Below are 17,637 nucleotides of genomic sequence, written 5' to 3'. Positions count from 1 at the left end.
GCATACTTATTGACGTAGGTCATCGTACTTTGTTTAAACTTGTAATTTGTAGCCTATTCATAGGGTAGGTAATGATAATGATGATGTTGATGACGATGACGCTATACACGCACCCTTGAAATGTATTTCGCCATAAATCCCCACAACAACCGAACGAACGTGAAATCACCTCGTGCAAAACTGACCACTTTACAAACTGGACTGCAACTAATCGGTAGCGGAAAGAGACGAAGTACTACATTACTACCGTTTATGAGAGATGGGTGGTGGTGCTTTTCCTCTTCAAAGTAAGTAAATTTTTTCCATGTCTCATCGTCAGCACAAAGAAGTTTAGGCCATTACACTTTTGAAAATTTGTAAGTCGCATTTATTTTGGATAAATTCGTGTTTTGGAAATTTTCAACCACTCGGTAGAACTCTAAAAAGTGGTTTTGGATTTTGACGTCCTTCAATTGCATAGATCGACGCAGAATCTCAAATACGTGCTTTCATTTGAGACTGGGTCATTTTTTCCCAAAACAGGTTGAGTAACGACTGGAGCGAAAAAAAAAACGAAAATACATCCTTTTTGAGGATCGAAATCTCCCCTTCACAGCTAAAATTTTTTGTGCGCAACTTTCAACTGAAAATGAAGGTCTTTGCTGAACTTGATTCAACCCCCCTCTCCGTTTTTTATCCACCCAATGGCCAATATCCATGTGTAGGTCTAGGAACATTACAGTTATTTTTTCCACCCCCACTTTTGAATCATCGAAAATTCACTAGGTCCTTCAATTTTTTATGTAGAATGTTTAATTCAAGGAAATGGACAAAAAAATTGAAAATTCTTCACAATACAAGTGTTACAGCTTGTCTACGCTTTCAAATTCATCGATTAAATTTTTCTGTAAGTTCGTTCTACGAGTAGATGCAATCGGAAATTTGTTCACGATTACAGGTGGGTACCTACATTAATTTTTTTGTGTGTGTTCATTTTTTCATTATTTCAAATTTATGTGTGACAGAAATTTCCAACAACCTACAAAGAATTTATTTTTATCCAGAATGCATTGTTTTTTCGTTATTTTCAAAAAACAGAAACCTTATGATGATATCGTAAAATTTTATTTTATTACCTGGGTACATTTTTTTTTGAAAATAACTCAAAAACTATGCATTTAGGAAAAAATTAATCTTTTTTAGGTGGTTGGAAATTTAATTCTCTACAACTTTGGTTCTCTTTGCATTTTTCACGTAGAACACTTCGTTTCACCTCTAGACTGATTTGTTACAAGTTTAAAAATTGAAATAATGAAAAGAATGAGAAGCTTTCGAATTCAATTTTATTTTTTGAAAACAATGAAATTTTGGTATCTGATCGATATTATCATCATCGAGTCGTATAACCGCTATGTAAAATCCAAAAATGTTCAAAATATGAGTCGGAATTGTAATTTTTCAAAATATTTGACATTATACCTACATAAGAAAGAACATGTACAAGTTTAAAATAAGACAAGCTATCAGCTATTCGCTAATTGCAAGATAGTTTTTGCATTTGCTTTCACCATATTGTTTGATGATTGCATTGGTTGCTAAGTTCGCTTTCAAACAACTTTTGATGGCATAATCAACATGTTCTCACTTTACACATTTAGCATCACTTGAAAATTTTTTTTTTCTGATTTTTCAGTTCCATTTACTGAAGGTAACTTTTTCGAATTTGGCGCCAAAATAATTATTATTGCTTAGCATTATAAAAATACTACCTGTGGTACTTAATTGACCAATGGCCATCTTTGAATACTACTCGCTGATTGGCTAAGTATGCGTTGACAATGATGAAAAAGCAATCCACATACTAACCAAAAGACTTGATCAACTATGAATGACGTAGGTATCCAAGGAGGCTATCAAACTGCTAACGTAGTATGTACATATTTAATTTTCATTGAAAAATTGCAATACCTAACCTATTAATCTGTTTAATATTCTATAAAATTTTCCATTTATTTATTTAATATAAGTACCTATCGTAGGTATAAGAAAAACTACCAAAGATTTAATAATATGAACAATTTTGAATGCGATAAAATAAATACTCGCTATAATACTCGACGAAAATCGCATCGGTCAGCAATTCTCTTTCTCATTCAAAAGTAGGTAGGTACACCAAACTTCCGAAAAATCTGGTAGGTACTGGTACTACTTAGTCAGTGGCGAAAAAATCAAAAATGGTTGTAATTTATTCGTCATTGAAATTTTTTTATGATACATGGCAAAATACTACGTTTGACATGGTGTTGAACGAGAATGTAGGTAGAGGAAGAAATTATTTCGCTGAATAGGCAATTGAAAGGGGAAAAAGTTGTAGTAAAAAATGCTGATGCTGCAATAAATCAACTTCAAACACGATTCTGCAATCTATAAGGTAGCTAAAGCTAAACCACACCGAAACCATCAGCAATAATGCATGTCCATATGATATGTGTCCATTCAAGTAATTAATTTCAGACACTGATTAAGTCACGCTGTGTATGAGTAAAACCTAATAAATTTGCTGCCCTTTTTTAAAAAACAACTCGATAGAAATATTTTTCCAGAAAAAAATTGAGAATGGAAATTGGAAAAGAAAATTTCAAGTTGAGGGATCAAGCATAATATAATATTTGCAATTCATCAACATATTGTTTCTTCGACTCCAAACTGCGCGATTATTTTTGGTATTTTCCACATCTACTCTCTAAATTTAAAGCAGTCAAATTTCACTGCTTAGCAGTCACGACATTTTGCCTTTTTAAAGCAGTAGTTTTTTTTACTGCAAAACAGTGAAAAGTTACTGAATTGGTCAGTCAAAATGATTTTTTACTGACCAATTCAGTAATTTTTCACTGTTTTGCAGTAAAAAAAACTACTGCTTTAAAAAGGCAAAATGTCGTGACTGCTAAGCAGTGAAATTGACTGTTTCAAATTTAGAGAGTATGGTAGAAGACGTTGCCTTTATATAGGAGAATAAGTCAACTAGAAATCACATCGTAAAAATGAGAAATTCATCAAAAATTGCATGATTAATACAATACCTGTAGGATGATAATTCACTTTCCTTCGGTGATTAAGTCATCTTATTGTTAGAATCTACCAAGTACCTACCTATATGAATATTGTAACGTCTCCGGCCAAATGGCTTCATGAGTCGGAAGTCGACAATCTCAGGGATATATTTTTGCTTTCAGAGTAGTCTAAACTTCTTGAGAACAGCACTAACAGCAAAGTCCCTTGAAAAAAAAAACAAGCCATCGGCTAATCACTGATTGCAAAATAGTTTTTGCAACGTTGTATATTTCACAATAGCTTGAAACTTCTCAAAGTTATCTAAAGTAATATTCGCATCACTTATGGAAAATTTTAATCTGCATGCAAAGGTATAAGGTAAGAGGACACCTAGATTGAAGAGTGATATTCCAAAACTCGCTTTGTCCATTTTCACAACTTTTCAGGAGAGAGGAAAAACAGTTTCCCTTTAAACGGGTAAATTGGCTTTTTAGGCGAGTTTAGCACTTTATTTGGGTGGATTTATGATGTAGGAGTGTAGGTATACATTTCATCCACTAAATACTGCTGAAAAAAATTTCAATAAAAGTGGACAAAACGCGTTTTGGAACATTATTTTTTTTTTAATTTTTAGTGAATTGGCTATTTAGGTGAGTTTAACACCTCATTTTGGTAGGTTGATGATGTAGGAATGTGAGTTAATACTTCATCTACCAGGTACCAATGAAAACCCAACTTTGATAAAAATGGACAAAGCGAGTTTTGGAATATCACTCTTCATATCAATTTAATGGCAGTAAAAAAATGATAATTTAATAGATAATGATTCTAAAGTGAAGATTGTAAATTGGAGACGATATCGACCTAATTAGGCCACATAATAGTCCGAATTCGTCAGATATTATCAAAAAGTCAAATTATAATTTATGAATAAAGATAACTACATCAAATTCCTGGAAGATTCATTAGTAGAGGGTGTTCTGGGAGCGGAAATTATTGACCTGGTAGATCCATCAACCACCAGAAGTTTGGCAGTCAAAATCGCTGAAAAAAGAAAAATTTTCAGAAATTTACCGCCAACTCTGGTGCAGTTAGGTGGAATCCACTAGGCTGCATTTCCTCCTGTACCTGCAACAGAGGTAAAAACGATGAGTAAGTAATTTTTTACAATTTCTCCAGATTTTATCAACGACACAGCCAAGGAAAATTTACCATTCAACTTTCAACTACTTATAGTTAACTGAATGGAATTCGAACAAATTAATTTTTAAAAGAAGAGTCATGGTGTAAAACTCATTTGGTGTACCTACCTATACTTATTCCCATTATCTATCAATAGTTTTAGAAGACTCTGGACAGTCAAATTATTAATTTTTGAGGAGGAATAGATGAGGTGTTGAGATTGGGTAATTGGGTATATTTTACAAAAATATGTACCTCAAGTTGAGCAATAAAAACAATTTCAAACATATCACAACGGATGGAAAAATACGAGATTGTTGAAGCAATGATTGGAAAAGTTTCCAACATCGCTCACACAAAAATTTGTTTTGAGTAGTGAACCATTCCGATTTCAACAGTCCGAATTCGTCGGATAACAAAAAATCCAACATAATTTATAAATAACAACGAATACATCAAATTCCTGGAAGATTCATTAATGGAGGTTGCTCTCAGCTCTGGGAGCGGAAATTATTGATCTGATGGATCCGCCAGCCACCCAAAGTTTGGCGTTGAAAATCGCCAAAAGGAGAAAAAAGTTCAGAAATTTGCTGCCAACTTCGGCGCAGTTAGGTGGAATCTACTAGGGTGATTTGGCTTCAGGTACCTGCAAGGTAGAAAAAAATCCGACTAATTGCAAGAGTGTATTTACTTTTTAGGTTATGAAAGTTTCTTGAGAGTTTCATACTACATATAGCAATAGCAGTTTAGCTTTCGACTGCAGTAGAAAAGTTCATGCAAAACAATTGAAAATTGATTTTTTTTCTTTTTGAAAAAATTTTAAATCTTGCTTTGTTATTGAAAGTATAAATTTTAAAAGTTTTCATTTTTCCCAAGATGAAAAAGTTTTGAAAATGACGTTCTTATAGGTGAAAAAGGAAAATAGGCGACGAAGTGATTAGCTTTTTCTGTGACATCCATACTGCCAGTAAATAACCAGTTGGAAGCCAAATACTTTTTCACCGCTCGAAAAAAAATTTATGATTTGGTGAAAAATTTCACGAGAAAATTTCAAAGTAAATATGCCATATGCCATATCCATTCAAGTAGGTAAGTAACTTTAGACCCTGATTAAGTCACGCTGTGTATGAGTAAGACCTAATAAATTTGCTGCCTTTTTTTAAAAAACAACTCCATAGAATTATTTTTCCCGAAAAAAATTGCCTCTCATAAGCGTACCTACACTTCTCTGAGTACCGATTTTTTTTTTTTGTTGTATAGATAATTATTTTGACGCGAGGGTGACTCCACAGTTTACAAATTGTGTTTGCGCCTTCAAATTGGAAGATAGGCAATTTGTCAAATCGTCGGTTCGAATGGCTCCATGAGTAGGAAGACGATCACAGGGATAGTTGTATAACAATCTACATGGAGCTGATGCATATTATCGTTTCAAGAGTAAGTAGTCTAAACTTTTTCAGTGCCGCAGAGTATCTTTTAGAAAAAATGGAGATATGAAATCTGAACTTCAAGAGATGTATGACCAAGAATTGGTGGAAAACATCCGATTTTTTGTAAATCATCGAACCAGTATAGCACGTTGTATATTTCACAGTAGCTTGAAACTTCCCAAAGTTACCTATACATATTTATCAACGGCGTTCACAAAGAAAAATTTACCATTCAATTGAGTAAGTAATTTTTTACAATTTCTCCACATTTCATCAACGACATAACCAAGAAAGATTTACCATTCAACTAACACTCAAATGGAATTCGAACAAATTATACTTTTCAAGAGAAGATTCATGGTGAATAGTCAAACTATAGATTACGGTTTTAGTTGTTAATTCAATTATTTCTATTCTGTGTCGACTCTTATTAGTGGTTGCTTTATTGTAAATAGTGGTAATTGGTGGAAGGGAGCCGTTGGGTTTTTGTATCTATAAAAAGTTATATAAAGTATAGGCTAAATCATTCGTGTTGTAACTTTTATGTAAATACATAAAAACTATCCCTGAGATTAATTATCAAATGTTCATTCATTTATGCGTTATGAAATCGTATAGAGTACCCTGGTACACCAACATCAAGAGTTTTAGAGGGCTCTGGAAAGTCACATTATTAATTTTTAACGAGGAAGGGATAAGGTGTTGAGATTGGATAATTGGGTATATTAATTTTACAAATAGTTATATACCAAAAATTTGTTTTGGATAGTGAACCATTCCGATTTCAACAGTCCGAATTCGTCGGATAACAAAAAATCCAATCGTAATTTATGAATAAAGATGAATACCTACATTAAATTCCTGGAAGATTCATTAGTGAAGGCTGTTCATGGGAGCAGAAATTATTGACCTGATAGATCCGTCAGCAACCTGAAGTTTGGCAGTCAAAATCGCCAAAAAAAGGTAACATTTTGCAACCCTCATCCAGGATTAATAATAAACGTATTGTACTCGGAAGACGATCGCAAAGCAGTAGTCGTTGCTCCAGGTAGCACAAAGACGGATCAATTTTCACCATACGGGTAATTCTCAGAAAAAAGGTCAATTTTGATGTGCATAATTTTGAAAAATAAAAATCATTTTTTTGGAAAATTTCAAGTGGGAATCATTTGTATAGGTGTCCCAGATCCCTGTTCTAGTGTTGGCCTCAATTCAATCCCCCCCCAGTGTGGACCCCGGCCCCCCTAAAACAGCGATAATTAGGATTCGACCCTCATCGATGTGTAATATGTCGATTGATATGTTTTCGAGGTCGTAGAATTCGAATCTGGAGTTATTTTTTATGTAGAGGTGGAGGGGGAGGCGTGGGGAGGGGGAAAATGTCAAATTTTGCTTATATTATCGTGTAATATGTCAATTTATGTTTTTCAAGCCGCAAAGTTCGAATCTGGACTTATTTTTATGGTAGGGGTAGAGGTGAGGTGTGGGGAGGGAGAAAATGTCAAATTTTGCTTGTTTTATCGTGTAATATGTCGACTAGCGCGATAAAAGTACAGCTGTCTGAAATTTGGCCAAGTCGAAGGACAAATGGGCGCTGGACAAGCCGAAGGACAATCTCAACGTTTTTTCGTTTCTAGCCTTACCTACTGGACATTATTCGATTTTTAACACGTAATAAATGTGTACATACTTACTTATCATGTAGAATAACTTCCCTTTCTCAATTATCGTTTTTGGCGGTATCATCAGGGTAAATAAAAAGGCAAGCCGAAGGACACCGATTTTGCGAAATATCATATTTTCAGAGACAAGTACGATCAGAACGAGCCATTGCGTAGGTTATGAGAATAACATTGCGGGGTAACATTTTTATGAAGACAGTGAACCAGTGCAGCCACTCACCAGAAAAAAATATTGGATTGGGAAGCTACCAAAAATAATTGAAAATTGCTCGAAAATTTTCGCAAAAAGTGTGTGACAGTTTTCAAATGTGAAATGTCAGCTTCCTATGGACTTATTCCAATTGTAATTTGCACAATAATGGACCTTCGTGTTCTATGATAATGAGAACGTGCCAATTTTTCCCCCAAAAAAATGAAGTTCATGACACTTTATAACATTCATTTTCAAAAACATGGTGTGTGACAGCCAAGTCGAAGGACATTTGGGGTATAAAATCGAATGTACACCAATGAAAGGAGGGGCTAAAAATTTCAATACCATATGTGAAATGTGTGGGGGATGATCCTTGAATGGACCAAAAAAAAAAAAAAAATTCATGCTAAAACCTTTGAGAAATTTGCCATGTACACGATTTTTACCTTTTTCTGAGAATTACCCATACACCAAAATGTTCACGGTCCAGCTGAATAAAACAGCAAATTTGTACGCGCAATTTTGTTTACTGGAGTCAAAGTGGGTGGTACCTATTTGAAATTTAAGGGCCAACCAAGCTTTGAAAAAATAAATTGAGAAAAACATTTGACCTTGGGAATGGGTAGTATGTACTTTGGAAAATTAACAAAGTTTGTCAGTATGAATTTTTGTGTAACTTTGAAATTTATTGAAGGGGCAGAAATATTTCAACAGTAAAAAAAATATATTTCTAGCCACCGTTCAATTTCAAACTTGGGCAAAAATTCATAATGGCAAAATTTGTTTATTTTCCAAAGTACTACTCATTCCCAAGGTTGAAAATACGTTTTTCTCGATTTTTTTCCAAAGCTCAGTTGCGCAGTAACCCCTTAAATTTTTAATGATAGGCAACTATTTTATTATAGTAAGAATATAAGGACATCTATCAATTTAAAGACAGTAATAAATGATAATTTCATATAGATAATAATTCTAAAGTGAATAGTGTAAGTTGGAAAAGTCACCGACCTAATTAAGCGAGATAATACTTGTATTTTCAGTAAATGCGGAATTTCTCCAGTTATTGGCGGTCTTTTTACTTGATTTTTGTTATAAAGATGTTTATTATGTTCCTTGAAGTCGTTTGAGTCTTCGGCGGATCCAGTAAGTAATTTTTTTCCAATTTCTACAGATTTCATCAATGGTATGACCTAGAAAAATTTACCATTCAACTAACACTCAAATGGAATTTCAACAAATTAATAATAATAAGAAAAAAGATTCATGGTGTAGAACTCGACTCATTTGTTCTATTCCCATTAGAAGGCTCTGGAATGTCATATTATTAATTTTTCAGGGGGAAGGGATGAAGTGTTGAGATTTGGTACATTAATTTTACAGATACCTCAAGTTGAACGATAAACATATGAAGAGTCCAGGGAAAGAACCCCGTAAGTCACTTTTTCAAACTTCTGAGTTACGGCGTTTTGAAGTATCAGAAGGCTCCAATTTTGTAGCGAATTTGAATTTCATCAAGGTAATGACTGGAAATACATCACACAACATCCCACAAACACAACTTGAGGCATTGTAGGAAAAAAATGAAGAGATGAGCCAGTCACGACTTGAAAAGTCACTGTTTTCGTGAAAAAATCAAGCAAAAAATCGAAAAATCAGTGTTTCGCAACAACTTGAATTCGATGAAAATCGATTATTATGATGACATAATGAAAAATTTTTGTATTCTAAATAGTTGACGATGTTGAAATTTTCTTCCTGTCGCCTCACATTTGGTCTCGGCTCATTTTTCTCTTCTCCTCTTTTTTTTAAAGGCCATTTTAACCACAAAAAATCGATTTTTTTTCAAAATTTAAAATGGACTACATTTTTCTACTCCTCAGTGTGAATTTAATTCAACCCTAAACTCATTTTTGAAAAAAAGTGACTTACCTGGTTCTTTCCGTGGACTCTTCATATGTATTTTAAATATCACTTCAAACATTTCACAATACCTAGATAGAAAAATACGAGATTGTTGAAGCAATGATTGAAAATGTGAGTTTTCAAATTTTGATGATTGAGAGTCTTGAGACAACGATCCGGGTTTTCTATTGCTTGTAGGTATGTGATGTAATTTCAATTTTTAACAATGAGTAAGTCATTTTTTACAATTTCTACAGATTTTATCAATGGAATGACTAGGAAAAATTTACCATTCAACCATGTAACACTCAAATGGAATTCGAACAAATTAATTATAAAAGAAGATTCATAAATGGTGTAAAACAGATTTGGTCTGCTTTACAAATATCTCAAGTTAAACACTTGGAACATCATTTTCAAACATATCACAATAGATGGAGAAATATGAGATTGCTGAAGCTATGATTGGAAAAGTTTCCAACATCGCTCGTACAAAAATTTGTTTTGAGTAGTGAACTAGGTATTCCAATTTCAACAGTCCGAATTCATCGGATCGGTCGGATAACAAAAAGTCCATTCATAATTTACGAATAAAGATGAATATAGATACATCAAATTTCTTGAAGATTCATTAGTGAAGGGTGTTCTGGGAGCGGAAATCATTGATCTGATAGATCCGCCAGCCACCTCAAGTTTGGCGGTCAAAATTACCGAAAAAAGAAAAAATTTCATAAATTTACCGCCAACTTTGGTGCGGTTGTATACATACCTTTACCTATGTATGTATAATGAAATTTTTCAATTTTCAGGAGGAGTAATCCTTTGGGGAGTGGTGATACAAACTTCAGATTGGGATATACCTAACCGGGTACGATTTGAAAAAAAATGTAGAATGGGCAAGTTGCCTATATTCAAAATTTAAGGGCCAACCGAGCTTTGAAAAAAAATTGAGAAAAATATTTGACTTTGGGAATGGGTAGTACGTACTTTGGAAAATGGACAAAATTTGTCATTATGAATTTTAATCTGTAACGTTGAAATTGAAGGGGCTAGAAATATTTCAACAGTAAACCCTTCAATTTCAAACTTGGTCAAAAATTCATAATGACAAAATTTGTTCATTTTCCAAAGTACTGCCCATTCCCAAGGTCAAAAATACGTTTTTCTCGATTTTTTCCCAAGCTCAGTATTGCCTCTTAACCCCTTAAATTTCAAAGATCGACTTGTCCATCCCATGTTTTATTCTGTTAGGGTACCACAAAAATGCGATTTCCAATGTCCTGTAAAGGATAAGGAACCACGACGACGACCCATGTTTGTACCACCACACCTCGGATACCCTGGATTACACAAATACATCGAGAAAAACTAAGTCATTTCCAGTGTACACATTTTACTGTCGATCGGAGAGTATTAGATTGCCAAGCTGAATATTTCACAAATGCGAGCTAACATATTCGCTTTAATAAACGTGTTCATTAATAAAAGCATCCACCAGTAACGATTGAAAAGCCTCATGAAAGATTTCTACTCTACTTATGATTAGTAGAAGAAGAAAGCGATTTTCGACATATATAACATCCCATCAATAAGAATACATTGTAAGGTAGGATTTATGTTTATTATTATTATTTTTTTATCGTCAGTGTTTCTTGTAGTTTCATTTTTTTAAATGATTGCAATAGAGTTTATTTCTAAGTAATTTTATTCTAAGTACCTATTTCATTTTCTACTTCAGCACTTTCAGAATCAGAAATCGAATTCTCGCAAGTGATATACCAATCACGATACCACATATAGAAATAGGTACATAATACATGTTAGACCTACTCAAAAAGTAAACAGTCATTATGCCCGAATCCAAGGCATCAACGAACGGTGACCCTTCCACTTAAATAGGTTCTTAAACCTTTCAATTTCTTTCAATATGATTAGGAGACCAAGACAGTAGCAAAACACCGGAAAACTATGAGAATGAACTATACACAGTTTAAGGATACCTCTGTCGCCATTTTACCCACACATTCGAGAACCAAAACGCATAAAGGAACGTCTCCTCTATCGACAAAACGATCTCTTTTATTTCTACACCGCGAGCAGCACAGCAGCCAACAGCATCAGCACAGCATAGTCGAGTCGTAACAATAAAAGAAAGAAGTAGTGGCAAAGGACGATTTTTAATCGTCAACGATTCGACTATCCGTGTCTCACCCTGTTCTCTACCGAACCACCCTATCGAAGTTCTCTTCTACCCCGTTCGACCCTATTTTTCGAAAAACTCCACCCATTATAGTCGCGGCGACGATTGAATATCTAACAACAGCGAGGAAAAACGAAAGAAAAAAAAGTGTACAGTCACCACGCGTTTCCAACCACCCCTTTGGCAATAAGGGTGGTATAGAGTGGTCGAGGGTGCCATTACAGAAAAACGCGCATGTTATTCGGAACAATGGAGGCGCCTAGAGTAGTATGTGTGTGTGTGTGATTAACAAAGCTAACTGAAAAAAAAAACTGTGGAAAAGAGAGGCGAGTATAACAAAATGGTACGAGTAGAAAAAAGAGAAATGTATGTTGAGAGGTGAATGGAAAAAAAATCCCTTCTTTTTTAAAGCGAATTACTTTATAGGAGCTTTGAACGCCTCCACCATCATCATCGCCCTTAATGTGTCCGGCTTTTAAAAATGGTTCTTTACACAATGACACCCCTCGCCCCATTGGATCTTTGTTTGGTTTCTTTCTGGTTATACCGGCGAGTTTTTCCTTTTTTCGAAAAAATTCCAGTAGTTTTAAATACAGCGTTATGATGCGTAGAAGGTGTTATTTTTTTATTCTTTTCGGTAAATGTGAAAAGTTCGAAGAAAACGAGTTCATTTTTTCGATTTTTTTCAACAAGTGATTGGTGAAATGTTTTGAGGTGTTTCGATGGTGCGCGATATTCGGTTCATTAGAAGTTTCAAAACTGATTCTGACGAATGGGTACTTAGGTATATTTCAGGAGTACAAGATTTTCCATGAGGTACGTAGGCTATCTGAAATTGTTACAAAATTATAATCAGGCACATCTATCGATATGTTGAAAATTTAGCTGTTGGAGAACGTCTTTGAAATGACTCTCTCGCAACTTCTTTCCAAAAAAAGAAAAAAAACGTAAAAAACTGGCATTAAAAAATAGGTAATTATCTACATAAAAATCGAACAACTTCAATAATGTAGGCAGACGTCAACTTCTCATCAAAATCGAATATTTTTTCAACAAAGATACCTCGTCAACTTGTCATCTCCGATTTGGCTTGAAATTTGGCCCACTGAAAGTTCATGTCATTGAACCTCAGAACCCAACTTTTAGCAATCAAAGTAATTACAGCGATTTCTGGAGCGATTCTGGTACGCAGGAGAAAAAACTAACTTTTACTAGAGGCCCCAGATTGTCTCGAAAATGATCGAAATTCATTCGAGAGGTCGACTTGTGTATCCAAACTAAATTTCAGTTTTATCTGGTGGTTTACCATTTTTTTGAAAACCTTGTCACTTGTCAGTATAATGGGCTACTTTCAGCCATTTTCAAAAATTCGTCAAAATTTGAAAAATCAACTTCGGCAGCTGAAAATTTGTTCATGAGGTGCAAGTGATATGAACTCTCAGTGGAAATCGGAGGTGATAAGTTGACAATAAAGTTCCCTAGTTTATAAATAAAAAGCAAAGGTTATAAATCTCAGCATATCGAAGGTGACCCGTTGACAAGGTTCTCTTTTAAGTAAGCAATCTTCAATCGCTACAGCTTCAGTAGGTACATCGACGAGGATCAAATTTCATATAAAATATTTCCATACTCGTTACGTAAAAGGAAAAATTAAAATACAGGCAGTAGCGAGGTAGTCGAAGGCGATAAAAATTATCGTCGTTGGTAAAATAGCATTTTGTTCGAATTTTCACGTCGACGACGACGAAGACGAAAGCGTTTCGGACAACTATAGAAACCGCATTTATATCCTTATAATGTACGTGTACCCTAAAATTATGAACCATTCGACGATGTTGTTGTTACATCTTCCACTTACCAACTCATATAATAATATATTTTCTCGTTGGTTTTGATGGATGCTATGAGAGGACAGCGAGATTCCAGGGCGTAAAGGTTATCAAAAATGATCTCTCACTTCAAATGTTGGATGATTTTTGAAAAAATTTAAACGAAACCCTGATTTAAGAAGAGGTAAAGTCTGAGAAACGAATACGTAAAGGACGTGTTTCATTTTTTATTCCATTTGCAACCATTATGTAGGTAACCATCGTAATGCAATCCAGGTATACACCACATATGTAAGAGGCAGAAAAGAATCTTGAAATTTAATTTGGAAGAGGGTAAGTTGTTTTTTTCCAACATTTTTTTATGCTGGGCGTTTTTAATTTTTCACTTTTGATGTTTAATGAAGCCTAAGAAAAAAATTATGAACACGTGATCTCAAAAAGACGCGAGATGTATAGGAATAATTTCAAATTTTCAAGTCAATGCTTATAAATTCCCTGGTACTCGTATTAGATAATAACTTAGAATTTGGAACCTTTTTTTAAAAAAAATTTGTATCGAAAAATTGCTCCAATTTTTTAGGTTCTGGTGATTTTTCAATTTCTAACATCGCCTCATTGATTAAGCCTCACTTTCCGCAAATGGTTGATCATCTATATATACACCGAAGAGAGACTGGTACCTATGTATATTCGCGAGTAAGAAATTTCTTTCGCTGGATTTCATGTTTCATGTGGATCGTTACTCTAATTTTTTCACGATTAATGTCAACTCTATCGACGACGTTGCACTATTCTGAAACCTCCGGTGATTTTTTAATATTCTTCGGAATCATCAAATCCACCATGGAAAAGCCAATAATGAACCTTGAGCCTTAAAACTTTGATACGAGCTTTTATTCGACACCCAATCCATCTTTTTAGTTGACCTTCGCGAAATTCCAGGAGGGCAAGTTTAAAAGTGAATCTTCGACTGATTGGTTAATTCCTGCAGAAAACGAAAAAAAACATATCTTCGAAAAATCTGTCTGAAAAACCACCCTCAGGGTTTCGTTTTCCAGAATAGTATTTTTCAATATTTTCTGCAATTTACAAATTCGTCAAAAGTTTACTCTTGAACTAGCACTCTTGGAATTCTTTTTGCGGTAACTACCTAAAACGGTCAAAAGGGTGTCCAAGAAGCACTTTGGCGATTAACTTTAAAGGTACCTAAGTTGATTTCTGGCACTTCTCGAGCGATTTGAATTTTACGAAGAAAATTGAAAAATATTTTGGAGATTCCAAAATGACTAAAAACTAAGATCGTTGTTGATGTGTGGGAGTTGAATTGCAGAAATTATTCGGATTTGTTCACTTTAGCTCGCGATGAAAAGTTCATACTTCGTGAAAAAGTTTAAAAATCGTCCTCGAAGCAGCTCTTTTAATTTTTCAAATTTTCGAAAATTCGCTAAAAGTCGAAAAATGAACTTTAAGACCTGAACTTTTCATCATACTTATTATTCTATCTAGCTTGGTTTCGTTTAAATCAGAAAATGTGGGCTCAAATGACACCCTTGTTAGAAGAGTTTGAAAACAAAAAATTCCAATTCTCAACCACCTTCGCTATTTTATACAAATTCCTCCCCAAAAAATATTTTCAGTGGAAAATCGCCGGTTCTTGAACAATCATGGCATAAACCTGCTGACACGTCAACATATGCCTATTTTTATTTGAATCTTTAAATTTTTATTCATGAACACACCTGTTTTAATCAGACCAGAAAATGTCATACCTACATAGAAAATATTTATAGGTTGTAAGAGAGCTAAAAAGCCGTCAATAAAGTTCAGATTTTTTCATTTTCAATAATTAATGATGTTTTATTATCAGTTTGATTTCACTGGCTAGTTCTTAGTTTGGGGTTTTACAACGTCAGGAATAGATCCGTATTTTTGAACCCAGTTTGTATAAATATGTAAGTGTACGAGTATAAGTAAGCAATTTTTCATCATTTCACCAACCTCTGAAACCATTGTGAGACAAAATCATTAGATACATCTTCACAAATTTGGCGAAAAACTTTCCAACAGAATGAGCACTACAGTAATCACTTCGATTATCATCTTCAAAAATGAATTAATATCACTTGAATAACACAGTAACTAAGTACATACTTAATATAACGTATCCAAAGTTTGATATATCGAGCATGCAACTCTCAAGTTGGTGAAAAAACTCTACGAATAACACTAACCCATCGCAGAGAAAAGAATCGAAACGTGTTTCGTTTAGAGTCTACGAGGTAAGGTCCCTTTTAATTCTAATTTAATAACTTGACCATCGACGTCACTCCTCGCCCATTATTCGGATCTTGATTTTATAACCCTCGCAAAGAAGCTGCCGGTTTTGCTAGAGCAACGTGTCTTGCAATACGGCTAGTGAATTTCCCCAGTTTCAGTACAGATATCTTTCTGGGCGAAAAAAATTCAAAACACGAATTTAATTAAGAATAAGCTATTTGAAGATTTTCAACCGCTCACAGTAGAACCCTACAATCTTGGATTTTGACGGCAATAGCATAGATTGACGTGAGTACTAATAACGTATTTCAATTTGGGACTGGGTCATTTTCTCCAAAAAATGTTGAGTAGCGACAGAAGCGAAAGAACCGGAATTTTTTTTAAATAATGATGTCTCTTCGAGGACCGATTCAATTCCTCCATATGGGGCACTTTCAAAACTAAAAAAATTTCTGAGTCAACTTACAACTCAACGTGAACGTCTCATGCTAAATTTCATCAAAATCTACTGGCTTTTTTTCGCGATCCACCCTAACCAATTTTACAATTTTTCGGACCCTTAAAAGTATAAATTATCAACTACAATCAAATGGGTGGGGGGCGAAGGGAAAGGGTCCAATCTGGCGAAGCGGAGGGTGTAAATTTGTTCAATTCAGAATTTTTGGAGTCGAATCAATTCTCACTATTCCCAGAGAACAGATTGATAGAAATGAATGAAAAAAAGTAAGTAACCTTACATTTTTAATTTTTTCTTTTACTGTTTCTGTTTGAATTCCAAAACTAACTAAATTTTCAATTTTTGATTTTTTTTTCAATTCTATAAATGTAATACGATAACATGGAATTATACGAAAATATGTTAAATCCACCGGAATTATACCTAAAAATGAAAAAAATACAAATTACAATTACCTATTACAAATTTCAAAGAAAGATAAATTTTTTACTCGCGAGTAGGTATTCCAGCTTCATATTATACCGCATTCGGTTGATCAAAGATCTACGAGAGACTGGGCTTGGCCAATGGTGCAATGAAAACTTCCCTGCGTTGTGACGAGAACCCTCTGGTTGTTCCATTTCCGGACAAGGGGGGGGGATTCGTCCCCGAAGATCAGGTCAAAGTCTTCGGCCAAGGTGCGAGATTACTCTTGAGTTTTCTAGCACTGGGTAAAAAATGAACATTTCGATTGATGAGTTGTTCTTTTCTATCTTTTTAGACTCTAGTCGTAGCGACGAAATTAAAATATGACGATGCTGAGAAACATATCGATTGTATGTAAAAAAAAAAAAAATCGATGAGGTTAGTGGTACACCATACCTATACACACGTTCGTTCATTGAAGTCAGTGACTATAGCAGAAAACGTGAATTTTTGCAATCTCATATTACAAGTAAAAATTGAAGGTACTTTCTGCTAATAAGGCGGAAATAACTACCAGAATAGTAATAGTGTTAAAAGGTATTCATTCCAAAAGTTCTTGACATTTTACTGGAAGGAAATTTTCATCTCCTACAATTTTATTCATAATCATAACTATTTGTATTGTAGGACAATGAGTTTCTGGGCAAACGGTACATCCCACAGTAAAAATGGCAACGAACCAAATTGTGGAAGATGATTTTCTTTCAGAAAATGTCATTTATGAACTTCCGAATTGAATGTACAAGTACAACAAATGGATATTTATTTCAATTTCACTGATGGAAAAAACACCATTTTTTCTCGATGACGGTTAAAAGGATACCGTTTTGAAATTTTGAAGGGTTTTGGCACTTTTTGAGAGGGGTGTAGGGGGGATTTATCGCCAAAAGTTGTTGACGGATGTTGGAAGGCATCTTCAGTTGAAATTTCGTCCACTTTCATTGATGCTGTGAAGACCAAGATATACCTAGTTTTTTTCGATTAGGTATC

Source organism: Planococcus citri, chromosome 3 (genome assembly GCF_950023065.1).
Source record: "Planococcus citri chromosome 3, ihPlaCitr1.1, whole genome shotgun sequence".
Classification (NCBI taxonomy): domain Eukaryota; kingdom Metazoa; phylum Arthropoda; class Insecta; order Hemiptera; family Pseudococcidae; genus Planococcus; species Planococcus citri.
This window is presented reverse-complemented; position numbering follows the sequence as displayed.